Source organism: Diuraphis noxia, unplaced genomic scaffold, assembly GCF_037042655.1.
Source record: "Diuraphis noxia isolate RWA-SAM2 unplaced genomic scaffold, SU_Dnox_SAM2 contig0002, whole genome shotgun sequence".
Classification (NCBI taxonomy): Eukaryota; Metazoa; Arthropoda; class Insecta; order Hemiptera; family Aphididae; genus Diuraphis; species Diuraphis noxia.
The window spans coordinates 17,987,808-18,003,830 of record NW_028301712.1 but is presented as its reverse complement, the minus strand read 5'-3'; the positions used below and the strand labels follow the sequence as shown (position 1 = coordinate 18,003,830).

At 25.7% G+C, this 16,023-nt stretch overlaps 1 protein-coding gene across 4 annotated transcripts in view; it reads left to right on the top strand.

The window, feature by feature from the left end:
- Mctp (multiple C2 domain and transmembrane region protein) overlaps positions 1-16,023 on the top strand; it is a 67,520-nt gene that overhangs the window by 14,154 nt on the left and 37,343 nt on the right. The gene's annotated exons all lie outside the window — the stretch shown is intronic.

Genomic DNA, 16,023 nt, shown 5'->3' with positions numbered 1-16,023 from the left:
ACTATGCTTATAAGAGAAAACAAAATAATTAAAATTGCTATCAACAAATAGGCTACACATTTATAAATAATTTGATAGATTAATATCACAGTTAGATATAATTTTGTGACATGTTTGGTTTTAAAATTGTAGATAGGTAAAATGTAGGATACAGTTCAATTATTATTAGTTTAAATATATCACTTTTTTTTCGTATTAAAGTAGTGTCATTGGAATGATAAAAAATAATCACAGACATTTATTTGACATATCGTTAAAAAAATAACATCAATCGTGATTCTAAAATAATCTACTTTTATTATAATAAACTATTCAAATTCTTATAACAACAAATACTTGCTAATTTTTAAATACATATTGCACGTGAGGAGATAAAATTTTAAAGAACAGCGAAATTACTATTCACTGCAGTTTTCACCACTACAACAAGATTATTATATTTGAAGTGACCTTCTGAATTTTCAATGCATTTGATATTTTAAAATATCAAAATATGAGTTCAGTGCACATATTAATACATGATGGTTATACCTATGCTGTATACGTATACGTATTATGTTTATCTGAATTTTTAACGGCTGAATAGAAGAGAAAATGTATTTTAAATTATTGCATGTACTTAATGGTTTATGCTAAAAAAAACCCCGTATAAATTCAAGTCATTTACGAGTATAATAGGGTGATTTTTTAGCATGCCCACCCTAATTTTATGTGAAAATTATGTATACATTCAAAATGTGATTTTGAAATTTTGTACTTTATGACCATATTTTCGAATACTTGAGATATTTTTTTACATTTCAGGATGATTCTGTGATATTAAAAATTTCTGTTTTTCAAACGGGTACCCCTCTTTTTCACTTTTAATTATTTATCAGACATTTTTATTTGGGAATTTTTATGTATGATTAGTTTTTAAGTTATATAACTTTGTGTAGGCACTAAAGATAATGTGGCTATGGTAATGGTTAAGCAGATACAGGGAATTAGAGGATTTGAAAATGTTAGTAATTACTATTAGTCTATTATTCTATCAGTATAAGTAATTCATAAAAATGATCAAAGTATAATAATACTACATCAAATATAACTATAACATAATATAGTTTTAATTTTTGTCAAACCATTTTTTAGGGTTATTATCCTTAGTATAAATATGTTAATTATTTAAAATCTAATCATAAGAATTTTTATTTTGACACATCAATATGACAATATTTCCTAAAAAAAATCATCCACTAAATAATGGCTGTTTGTAAACTGCGGCAAAATTTACCTTTTTCTAAAAGTCGATGTGTAAACTGCGGCAAAAAAAAATTAAGATTATACAATCTGCGACAAAATCGATAAGATACATCATACAGACTGCGGCAATGTATTTTATATACTTTCTATATATACTACGTATACATATCGTTACGATAATCTATATACACGTTTATCGTTTAATTAGGTATAATACCTATTACGTGTTATGACAGCTAAAGTATCTCTTAGAGTATAAGGCTTAAATATAAAGAAAAACCAATTTTTAAATATTGAAAAGTATGTTATTGTTAAAAAATATTTTTAAAAATCGTATAATCAAAAAAAAAAAAAAATATTTTAATATAATACGTATTACGTGTTGTGGCAGCTATTGGTATCTCTTATTAGAGTTTAAAAATACATTTGGATTTACCTTACCAATTTGTACTCAAGACGAAACATCACATAATTTATTTAACGATATACGTACATAGGTATGTACTATATATAGTATATATAGAAAGTATATAAAATAAATTGCCGCAGTTTGTATGATGTATCTTATCGGTTTTGTCGCAGATTGTATAATCTTAATTTTTTTTTGCCGCAGCTTACATATCGACTTTTAGAAAAAGGTAAATTTTGCCGCAGTTTACCATCTCCCTAAATAATTTGCAGTAAAACCCCCTGTTCCTTTGAAAAACAGACGTTTTTATTGCCACAGAAATACAGAAATTAAACTACTCTAGTAGAATAATGCCAAATGTTATAACTGTTTCTAATAAAATTATATATGTTTTTTAAAGTTGTATAGTTGATATGTATTATGCTCACGCTTTTCGAAATCAAAATCCTCATTAGACCCGTTTTAATTCAATGCCATTCTGGCTATCATAATCGTGTTTGCATAATTGGTTTGTCATGTTGTCGATGTAGGGGTTTTATCAAAAGTTGTTTTATATATTAATATGTATTATTTAGGTATAATAAACACAGGAGCATAATATATTATTTTTTGTGTAATAATTGTATACATTTACAAATCGGTCATTTTAATAGTAAATAAACATTAATTCAAAATGTCAAAAAGTATTTAAGTTTTAGAAAATATATTTTTCATATTTTCTAATTTATAACAAAAACAAATTTTTATTATTTTCTGTCGTTCTCATGTTTTAATTCAGATTCCTAGGTAGATCATTTTGAATATTTATAAATGAAAATCAAATTTAATGGAGTATTTCATTATATAGTCATAAGTATAACATAAGTACCTAATTATATTTTAATGTAAATATGAGTGGGAGTAGTAGATCAACGTTATATAGTACACCTCTGAGCCACTTCTTTCCTATTGTCGAAGCCATGATACTTTGTATTGAAATTATAAAAAGTTACAATCTGTATTTTACATACAATACTAAGTGAAATATGTGATTATAATATGATACATTTTGAAATAATGAGTTTCAACTGAGAAAAAAGTCGCTTATTTATACTGCGATATTGTACCTATAGTTGACGATGAGTATTATATGAATTAGTTGTAGTAGTGCGTAATATTATCATCAAAAACATTGAACTAGGTACTTTGACTGGCGATAGCTCTATTTTTTTTTTATAGGCTTTAGATGATAGTGTCATTGCATTTTAGTTTACTCAAATGGTTTTTTCCCAGACGTTATTTGATTAAATTTAATTATTCAAAATGTCTGCTTATTTAGTCCAATGGCGTATACGTATAAAGTTACGACTACTAACATTGTATAGTGCAATTTTTTTTTTTAAATAAAGGAAATAAAGTGTTCAAACAATTATTTCACATCATTTAAATAAAGTTATAGGAGGAGTACGTACTCATTTCATGGTTTGTATAAATAAATATTGATTGACATTGCTATCATTTGAAAAAAAAATATTCGTTCCATACAGATAGTCACAGTCATAACTCATAATAAACAACGTTATTATTTTTCGATATAAACAAATTGTGTGAGGTATAATTGACTGAAATCATTTTGAAACCAACAACTAAGTTTGGTTGATCGATTACGTAATCGTTCGAATTTATTATCTAATTTTTGATTCGTATCTTATACTGAATGTAAAAAAAATAATATTAATAAACAATATATATTATAATTTATAAGTATAAAATAAATATTTTTCAAGACAATGTCAATTTAAGTCAAATATTTCAGGTTACTTCAATTGGCACAAAAACCTTGTTGGCATTGCGTTACACATAATTTGTTTTCATAATATTATAGTCTAAAGATCGTTAAAAATAAAATGGTGTGCAGTTCATTTAATTTGCTAGTTAATAACTTTTTAAGACATAAAACAAATTAATTTAAAAAAATATTTAAATATCAGCGCATTAATAAACTGTTCCCTTAAGTTATTTCTACATTCCGTTTTTTATGATTAATTAAGGAAATACTAATAACTTTCACTTATTTTTATATTTAAAATAACTTATTACACCATCTGATAGCATAGGTAGCAATTTATCTTATTCGAGTCTGAGAATAGTCATGTGTTTTGATTACCAAATTAACCAATTCATAATATAACTTAATACTGACATCTTATAAAAATGAAAATATACTGAAATTTAATAATAAAATATTATTTCCTGTCAAAATCGTTTACAAGAATAGGTGTATGTACGAAAGGTGTAATTAAAGAGATTTTCATTAGCCAGGGGTTTCAGTTTAGTTTTAAAACTTTGTAAGCATTTAAAAATACAAAGTTATTTTACATTTGCCGACTAACGATTTCTGAAAAATATTTCTTGTATTAAATAATTTACATAATATTAAAGAATAAAGGTACACAATTCGTTCATCTGGAAATGTGTTTTTTACAATACATTCTGATTCTTAGTTTTTTTATCTCCCTAAAGTCTATACCTAAATATATATTCTAAAATAGTAAAATGAATGTGTGTGAAATATAAAATTATAGTTGTTATAATAACTATACATATTAAATAAAAGAACAAGTAATCCTCGGGCCAGACCCTTTATACTCCTATACAATCAATCTATCCAATTGTATCTAATTATCCAATATAATATACCAACAAATATAAAATACAAAATATGTAATCTAGGTACTTATTTTAATTTTAAGGTGTCACAGTACATTTTTTTCTGATGATATCTCTGTCGGCCGTTTATTTCTGCCACGGTGTACCTAATATTTTAATAATAAAAAACAAAAGAACTCTTCTTTATTCTTATTTTTCCACTTTATATGCCTTGCAGAAGGCGTTTCGAAGCTTCCAATAAATCTCTGTCATCTGCATCTTTTATTCTTGCTCTTTCATTTATTTTTATTTGATCGTGCTTTACACGGTTTGCATTTAACATTGTCGCGATCTTTCTTGTCATATCTTTCAAGATGGTATTTATCGATTAAAATGTTGTTGACCAAATTTTCCCGCCACGCATGTATGCTTCACTATATTCTCTTAAATATTAGTAAACTTTGAATGGTCTATTGAATAGACTTCCAATGACTAAGTTTTTCCTCCACTCATATTCCATCTCATCATCTGAGTTTCTTATGGGTATATAAATAACTTCTTCTCAGAATCTTTCTTTCGAACCTCAATTTCTTCGTCATCTTTTGTTGTCAATAATGATTCGAGTCCATATATGGCGATAGGACGAAGGTGATAAGTAGTATAGAGCTTATTTTGGATTTTATTGATATTGAGATTATTATTTTTTTTTTTAATGTTTAATAAATTATTTATAATGTACACAATCTTCGATGATAAATAAAATAATTTTTTGTCTTCCTTTGGTGTTGAATTTCAGTTTTAGTGTTGTGATGCGAAAAACATCACATCATTTTTTTGAATTCGTTTCATTATTATGCTAGAAAGGAAAGTTCCACTTTTTTACCATAATCTCGTGATTTTCTATGGAGCAGGGTAACAAAAATTTAAATTTAGGTAATGGGTTGGTTATTTTTTCGTTATGTTATATATCTAAATATATTTCGTTATCATTAACTGATTTATCCACACATCAACGACTATTAGTGTTGTCATAATTTGTTCTGTCTCATTCTACGAGTATTCCTACGTTACAATTAGTTGAAAATATTTGGCTAGGGTGGTTCTATTTTCCGTAGAAGATGGAAACAGAATTTCATCTACCTGTTAAACTCCATCATACCACCAAACTATAAAATGTTCCTCACAAAAGTAACCTGAAATACGTATACAACGCGTATACATTATATAATTTATTGTAAACATTCGTATACAATTTGAATTGTAAGTATTATAAATTAGTACGGAACCAACATAAACTTTGTAAAAGTAATTATGTATCCATCTAAGATTAGTATAAGTTAAAAAAACATTTTATTAAAAATTGAAAAATAAATATTCGAATAGGGAATATAAATATAATTTTCTTTTTATTATAACTTTTAAAGTTTTTTCAATCATGAACTAATTAGTAATTACTAATTACTTATAACACACGCTCTATATTATTTCGAATTTTCAAACGTTTAAAATGCTTGCCTTATTTTAACAACTTACTTTCTTTAAATCGTTTACATATTTATTGTTTTTCCGAGTTCGTAAAGGTGCTGTCAAACTTTTTATAATGTTATGACTGAACTGATTTAATGCAATAAAATATTTTAAAATAGATTCGATCTCAAACTGTCGTGAGCGGTTATTACGCAATAACCGTGGCAAGCCATTTTAAACACAATTGATACTGAATATGACTGAGCTTTAAATAAATATTAATTAATCGTTTCTATTTTAATAAATAAATACGTACCTATTTTGATTACGTAAAATTGGTACATTGTTTACAATTAAATCTAGTAAACTAATATTGAGTATGTTATTTGAAAGTGTCATCCAGGTTTTATGAAATTTTTGGTTGTTTTTACTTACTTACGATTCAGGAAACTAATAACAAGTTCAATAAATTACCTGAATAAAATACCAACTAAGCAATATTTCCAATCAAAATATAGTACTAGGTACAGCTCACATAAAATTAACTGAGTACTCGTAAAATAAGGGAGAACAAAGATAAATAAAACATTGTAAAAGAGCAATACATTTTTAATTTTACTTTTTATCAAAAATATATAAAATAGGTATAGTTTTACTAATATGGATTTTCAACAAATAAATATTTTAAAACTAACAATTAAGAACCAGAATTAATATCTTGTGTTTTAATATATTTAAAATAAACAAAATTTTATGGTGCAGTTTAAAAATAAGTAAAATTACAAAATATAACAAATATAAAATTATTCATGAAAGTACAGAAGTAATATTATTTACAACACATGTGTTGAGATATTTCTCATTTGATGGTATATGTAAAATATGAACATTCAAAACTATTTAACAATGAATGTTTCAAGATTTTACAACAACACAAATTTTAAATATTTGAATTTCACTATAAATTATCCAATCAAATCTAAGAAATAATCAAGTTTAATAAACAATGAATAAAGGTAATAAATGTCAGAGATAAAAAGAAATAACATTAATTGTGTTTATATTAAAGTATGTTTTATTTTTAATTATTTAATGTTATTTTCATTTATGAATTACAAAGAGGCCATAACATTTTGATATGTTTTTCATAATTATGCAGTGATTTTCTTTTGAAAATGTAATGTACACAACAATTTCATTCCATGTCTATGAGTACACTTACGATAAATCATCGTCAAATAAATTAAATTCACTCTATAATTACATTTTGTTACTGTTTCGTATTTTATATTCGGGAAGTTATTGGCTTAAAATTTTAAAACAAAAAAAAAACAAAATAGTCAACTCATCCTTAATAATATATTTTAATGTTGCTCCCTATTCATAGTTGTAGATATAGTTGTACCTTGTACATGAATTAAACGATATATAGGTAAAAAAAAAAAAAGCACATTTTAAAACAGACACGACCCTAGTAAGAGAGGCATGAATATCTGTCAGTTAACTCATATTACATTCCAATATTGTTTGAAATTCGGCGTCTTGTCAAAAATATTGCAAAACAACGGTAAATAAGTGTGTTTTTTCGCAACTTATGCAAATAAAAAACATGTCTAAATCGTTAATCTGCTCCTGTGATCTCGTCGTAGTACCTATGAATTCGTGTTATTTTTTTACTTTTTATACTTCTGGCAACTATAATAACGTGTACCTATATATAATTGACTTTATGGCTCTTAGCCAGTAATTTTCACTAGAACTCCGGAAAAACTTCAAAATATAAACCATTGTTATCTTATTTTTTCTCTGGTTCTAATTTTTCTTTTTCTTCTTCTTCAATATTTTATACCACCACCGAATAAATAAAGACCTCACGAAACTGTTCAAAATCAGAACAACCAGCTCGAAAATTAAAGATTTATTCTTTTCGTGTTATATATGTATCGAGAATCATTATAAGTTATTAAGTTGTTTCTTAATTATTATACCTTGTCATCTTGCTTAACTTTCCCTGTGCATTGTCCGATTTTTAGATTTTGTTATATCTAAAGCACGGCTGTATTTAGGAATTTGACACCAAGGGGCAACAAAAAAAATACACCTCATTAATCATTATTCAAAATACAAATTTAAATTATAAAAAAATTAGCCGCCTTCTCCTACTCAGACGCCCGGGGCAACAGTACCCTGTAGCTCCCCCCTAAATACGGCCCTGATCTAAAGTATTCTATTATTTATGAAGTGTATGCGTTATTTTACGTAAGAAGCGTTACATTTTTTATACGATAAAAATAAATTGATCGAATGAATTCGCCGAAATTTTCTCCCCATTAAACATTAAGCCATATAATATGCATAATGCTAATGAGTTATGAATGTCGGAAGTCTTAAAGTACTGTGGTTCAATTTAAATAAAAATCTGAAAATATACATGCTTATAAACTATAAAGTAATATTTATAACGCAAATATAAATTACCACTTAAGAAACGAATTTATTTCTACATCATAATATTGGTTTATTCGGAGTGTTCGGATTATTTTCAAAGTACCAAAAAGCCAGAAAAAGACTTATAAAAATAGTTATTATTGTACATTAACCTCGAAAACCAATAACAATTTACTGCATCCTTAATAATTTTGCATAGGTACTCGTGAACTTACATCTACATTCCACTGACACAACTTATTTTTACTGTTAATACATTATAGTCTGAGTTGTCAACTATAATTTTATTGAGTACCTAAATCAATTAAGTAACACTTATTATAGAATATATCAACGAAATAACAATTAATTATTGCTTAAAATTGTATTTAGTTCCTAACTATGTGATTATATATCTATAATAATTTTTTCAATTATAATGATTTTTAAAATGTAGGTTTATGTCATGAAGTTGGTCTTTAATTCAAAACATATATTTTATACATTACTTCTATTTGTTGGTAAGATATTATAATATAAACAGTGAGCTTGAACGGCAGATTATTTTTAAAGTAAGGGATTTTGATTTTTGTTGTGTATTTTTTATATTAATATTGAATCAATTATTGAAATATTTTACAAAATTTTTTTAGCTGATTTTTTTAATAGACTTAAAAAGTACTGGTTTAATGTTATAATCCATAAAAAATATTTAATGATAAAACAATTAAACACATCTTTGTGTTAATGTTGAACTATAACTGGTTTACTGGAATTGCATATAGAAATTTCAATCTTAACTTTTTCGTATTTTTTGTAACTAAGACATATAGATTCAATGGCCTATTTCATATTTGTATCCAATCAAATAAGAGAACATATACATTATACATCTATTTTTGATAGCTATTCGAATTTACAAATTAAATATTTCCAGCAAAGAAACACACATTACTTTAAAGTAATTCCTTTAAATTTCATGATTTTGAAGATTCTGAAAAAACGAAATAGATAATAATAAAATATTCTAGTAAAAAAAAAAGTAAAATGATTTTTATATCATAAATTATCAAACAAAATTATTATAAAGCTTAATAATATAAAAAAAGAATATTTCAAAAAATGTATTTACATATTTTCAATTTATATAGTTTTTATACCAAAGTTGGACTTTATTTATAAATTTTACTGTAACTGGCATTGCCGTTATTTTGAGAGAAATATTACTTAGGTATACACATTTACCATTCATTTTATTATAATTAAGATATTTTGCGAACCTTCTCAATTAAAAGTTTTCATCCCAACTAACTTAAAATAATATTAATTTTAATAGTTGGGTAGTTTATTGTTATCGGTATCTGTGAATTTAATAGAAAAAAAAAATTATTTATTCAAGTATACTTTACAAACCATTTAAAGATATTTTTCCAAATAGTAAAAACCAAATTTATGTAATGTTGGCATTATTATCACAAATAATAATTCCTCATCGTTTTTTTTTTCATATTATTTATGTTACCTACTGCAAAATTTTATTATTATTACATTAATTACTGAATCAAATTTTGAATTATATAAAGTCAGAAAAAATTTATAATTTTATTTCTATTATAAAAACCGTTTTTAATTTACCAGAAGATAATATTATAGAATGAAAATAGATTTCTTTTATTTATTTACTGACTTCCAAATCTTTAGTCAAAATATCTGTTGTACAATACGTTTACAGTATTTTAGTAAACCATAATAACAAGATTTAAACGCAGTTTAGCTACTGGTTTAGGAGCTTTTAATTTCCTGTATAGCCTTTAGTTGATGATGCTATTTTAAACATTTTAGTATAGTTTGTTATATAACAAAATTCAAAGAAGTAATTTTGTTTCGCATTAATTAGAATACAAAGAATAGGAAATAATAAATTTATTATTTTTTATTCATTCTATAAATCATTTTTTACGATTCATTGATTTTTTTAAAATAAATAAACTTATGATTTAAATTCTTTAAGTTTCTCAAAATTTATTCATACGATTATCTGAAAAAAATCCAACCAAAATAAAGAATCCGTGTGTTGAAAATTTAATTAGGTATAGCGTTATCTTTAAAACTGAATATTGGTGTTTTGTGTATTCTAATTCGAAAGCAATGTTTAATTTTCATTGACATATTAAAAAAGAAATATGTGTGTTACATATTTAACTTATTAGGAACTCATATGAAAATGAATTAATACAGAATAGATAATTATTTTGAAAATCAATTGGTTGTAGTGATAAATATAATACCTGATATATGACTTGTATGAGTTTGACAGTAGAACATCTTGTATACTTAAATATCAATTTTCGAATGGCTAATAAAATTATTTAAAATTGAAAAATAAGTTCTCTAAATTACCAACTAAATACAATTTTAGATCTAAAAACTATTTTAACTCGAATTTATATTATGACTGTCCTAAATAGTGGTGACAAAACATCACATGCAAGAGGTAAGATACAAAATAGCGAAGGAGGTGCCTACAAAGTCCGTTGTTGTGTCAGTTGTCCCTTATAGTAATAGATAGGTATTAGGTAGTATATACAATTATATCGTTGTAAAGCTAATAATTTCCTGATTTTTAACTTTATACATTATGTATTTAAAAACTTAAGCATCAACGTGGCTCTTTTTAGTGTGAACCAGGGAATATCTTATATAATATTTGTAGGTATGATTTTAATTTAAACATACAAATACATCAAATAAATAATATATCCTATAAAATAAAAATTATAAAACTATTATTTTAAAATAAAATGGAAAATACATTATCTCAGATAAATAACTACACATCGAATTGATTTTGAAAATTTTATATTGTTTTTATATTTCCAAATCACGAAGTGCTTGTATTTTATTTTTATATGGAATTATCTTTTTAATTTGGTATTTATTTACGTTTAATTTTGTAATATTAAATATAATATATATTTTAAATTTATAATATGTTCAATGTTCATATATTATATTCAATTAATATATAGTTTATTCTTTTTATGCATCATTTTGGATAATTTGTTTTTAATAATTAATAAACTTAAGTGCTTACATAATGTAGTCAAATAGATATTATTATAATAGAATATTATTTAAATCCAAAATGCCTATCATAAAAAACAAGTGTGTTATAAATAATATTAAAATATTTATTTGAAGACTTATATAATCTACTTACCTGCTCAAGAGTTAGTTTTCTCAAAATACTTGTCAATACCTATAATTACTAACACTTTATTATTTTATAGCCATTTATTAAGTTTTACACGCTTATAGGTACATTTTACTTTTTTAACTAAATAAATAAGTTTAAAAAAGTATTATGAATGAAAATATAGTTTTCTTCTAGTTTATCTATTTACATTTTAAACAAAAAAATCATATTTCAATCGATCTGACTATGAATAAAGAAACATAGCTAGGGTAAAGGTAATCACAGTAATTTTATCAAAATTAGTCTATTTATAAATGTTATATTTTCTTAATTTTTATATATTGATAGCTAATCACGATAGGATTGAACCATTTGATTTTTCAATATCTTTTAAAAATTTTTTTAGATCCTTTGTTAACGGTTCCGCACCTAATGTTGATACTATTATTTTGTAAATAATTACCTTTGTAAAATTAAAGATTATAAATATCTTAATGATATCAATCTAATAAGCATTATTTTATAATTAATGTATAAAAGAGTTATATGAACTATATTGGTGTAAGTGCAATACAAGTAAGAACCAAAATACAAAATTATAACTATTATAATACTACATAGTTATTAAGTATTGAGAGTTATTCTGGTATATTTGAATTCCAAAAATGCTTTGTTAAAAATATATTGAATGCATATCATTGAAAAAATGTTTTATTTTGTTCTTTAAATCATTAATCCAAAAAATAATTTATTTTATATAATCTGTGTAAAATAACTTAAGTAAATATTGTAAGTATAATTTTTTTTCAAAAAAATAATTCAAGCCTATACTGATATAGAACTGCTATAATATATTATTTTATTATTTATCTAAAAGCTATTAATGGCATGCTACCATGAGTACAATTTAGGGGAGCACATATAAATTGAGAAATTAACCAATATAATATTACAACATAAAAAGCGTATATTTGTAAAATTAGATAAACATAATTGAATTAGTTATAATATGGATTATCAAAGAAATTTTTTTATATTATGATATTAGGTATACTTATATACATCATATTATTATATATATAATATTGTATTTAATTCTTACTGTTTACGTATAAAGCATAAACCCATTGTCAAGTTTTTGTAATTTTTCATATAGGTAACTTATATTTTAGTAGTACGGAACACATCCATGTGGTTGGATTTACCTTTTTTATTTGAATAAATAGGATTAGATATACCTGATAATATGATTTTTTTTTCAATATCTTAGTACCATTGTTAAATAATTATTAAATAAAAATAAAAATAAATCCCTTAGTGTACCTAATTCGTCAGTGTACAAAATAATAATTATATAATTTCGTATTATTCTGTATGACGAATTATGTTATTCATACAAAATATGCAAGTAATAATATTAAGAAAAATTTAGTATTATATTTGGTATAAGCGATAAGTTGTGTTTGATATTGTTATTATTATTTGAAAATAATAAATTTGTTTTATCGGATAGCGTAAAAAATATGTCAACCATTAATTTTTGATTAGTTATATGACACATTTAAAATTAAAAAAAAAAAGTATAACCTTTTTGTGACCCTTTATCATATACCTAACATAATTCAGTGAAATATCTCACTAGGCATCCACGACTTTTATCTCAATTCACATTTATTATATTTCTATAGATAAGAAAGGAATGGATGGGATGGAATATCGGTTGTATTTTTTATGATCAAATTCTGAATCTGAGGCTAGTTACAGCATGACAATACGGCGCTAATCAGTATTCTGTGCTACAATCAGAGGCACCAGCGTATAAATTATGTAGAAGCCTTTGCCATGGATAAAAAATAATGTGTAACTATTAGACCACTATAGTTATTAAGACATAGCTTCTAAATATAAGTCTACTTACATTTCTCAAATTAAATTTGACGTGGATTAGTTATTACAAAATTTTATTACAGTGAATATAGGCATATAATGATATCATAAATTTAAGTTTTTCTAACATTTTATCAAGTCTTTATAAATCCCCTTAAACACTTAATAAGATTACATTTAAATGCTTTTTTTTGGGCACATCTCTAAAAAAGTACATATAAGTAATAAAATCTAAACAATAATCGGTGTACAAGTATTTTTAGTTTCGGTGCTGACGAAACTGCAGTAGCACCTATATTATATTTAAATATTATACGCTTACATAAAAACTAGATTAAAGGCAAACGTAGTTGCGTCACATATTTTGGGAGAAATGTAAATACACGTGATTATTATTATTATCATCATTATCATTATTATTATTATTATTATGTTATTGTGATTGCACTGGCAATAACACGGTTAATGAGTTTCATTTCTTAGAGGTGTTGTTTTAATATCGTTTAGCAATGTACGGTTTCAACGCTTGTTTTTGACTAGGACTAAATTATAATTATAACAATAATTATTATAATAAAAATAATAATAATTATTATCATAATTATTGTGATTATTGTGTCGAGGATTAGCAACGCTTTCAGACAACTGCATGTGTGTCGAAGAGATGTGGAGGCAGCCCAATGGGGTTCGCGAAACATTGTGAAATCGATATCGAATGATTATCGCCGTTGATTATATTAAGCGAACGTACGAATTCAAAATAAAAGCAAAACTGTGTGGCTTGAAATATGTGGAAAACGGAACCACAATGTTATACCGCCTAGGAACATGATACCTATTACTGTGGCCTATACTTACCGCATAGCACAAGGACGGCTGGTTTTAACAACGACACAGCATCGTTTAAAACCGATTTCAACAACCGATTACTATCGTTGTACATTATACGCAGTCCCTCGCATTTCCATAATATTTATTTCTATAGTCACGATCGACATCGACTTATTCGCTGTTTGGGATGATTTTTTATATTCTGTAAGCGACTGTAACATAAAAGTGACTAAAAAAGTAAAAATAGAAACTCTGCGAATCACACCCCTAAGGTTTCGTATCACGATTAACGTTGATTCGCGTACGCAGACTCTAAACTGCGGCCACTTCCGTCGTGTTTTGTGCGAAATCGTAGTACACCAGACGTGTTGTGAGCCCCACTGGAACTGCAACGAACCGACGGTGGCGGTTAATCGGAACCGAACAGATACGATCCTGTTATTTATGACGATTCACGGATTATTGTAATATGATGACCCAACCGGAAATCTCACGCACAGATCGCGATATAACTCGTATAGTATAATTATATTATGATGCAATACCTATTACCTACCACTAATGTGTTGGTGACATAAGTTAAAATAAGGAGGGGCTTGGGGTATATTATCACCGCCAATTTGAAAATTAGCACCCTCAATTAATGTTCGTGTTATTGTATTAAAAATTTTTCTTACAAAAAAAAAAAAAAATAACAAAATTCTTGGCTTATAAGCTTAGTTTTTTTTGCATTGAATTGTGCCTATTGTTAGTGTAATTGTAATATGTTACCTACCGACAAATACGACATGGAGGTACCCGTAATCATATCATTCTTATAAAAGTTATAAATTGATTTAGTTTTATTACGGAAAAGTGCCTGTGACTTGAGTCTTGAGTCATTTCATTGAACAACATTAAGGTCAGACAATACTATATATAGTGTATTAATACGTTCATGTTACCCGGCCATTACGATAAGTGATAATAATTGCTAAATATCCATTATCCACTAAGAAAACTACTATAACTCACTTTTTCTGGGATGACGTAGACGTATAGAGATATAATATAACATTTAGAATATTTGACAGCGATGATCAACTACAATGCATTGAGAGTTAGTTTTAGTTAAATAAGTTATAATTAATTGCAGTTGATAGAGTATACAGTTTTTTTGTAGATAAATACACGCTCACAGCTTTTTGGTTGGTAGCAATTTTACGGTAGACTGCATACCACACGAGTATAGACTCCACCGTAGACAGTAAAATTTAAAATTAAAAAAAAAAAAATTGTTCGCCGATAATATATTATAACGACACCTCTTTGTCAATCCAAGCGGCAGCTTAAACTCTGGCTGCCACCTTACCCTGCACCGTCGACGTATTTACAGGTACTTCATCCAATGCACTATTGCAGTCGTCGCATTTAGAACCGGTTTTTTTAGATTTATATAGAATTTGAATACCTACGTTATACATGCTAATGTTATAAATATAATTTTTTACTGCAGTGTATAGCTCGTGAAAAAAATTACATCGTTGCATTTTGTTATACGAACCATCGTTCATTTACTTGTCTTATCTGAATAATAGGTACTTGTCTGGTAGTTTATGACACCTGAAATTTGAAATGATGTTCGATCGTCACCTCTCCTCTGTCTGGCATTCTACAGTCAAAACATCTACCCTCCCCTCGCTTAAATTTTACAAAGTCGCAAAAAAAAAATAATATATAATAAATTACTTTATGATATTACGAGCTCTAATTTTTGAAAACTAATCGAATTGTTTTTTTAATTTAATGAATTCGAATTGAACCAAACTTGAAACTTTTTGTCTCAAGCCCTAACCAAATTTTTAAAATTCTAAAAATTCTTGAAAATTATTATGTTAGTAAACTTATGACTGGAAATGAAGAAAAATGTACTTGTAGGTAGGTACTACAATAA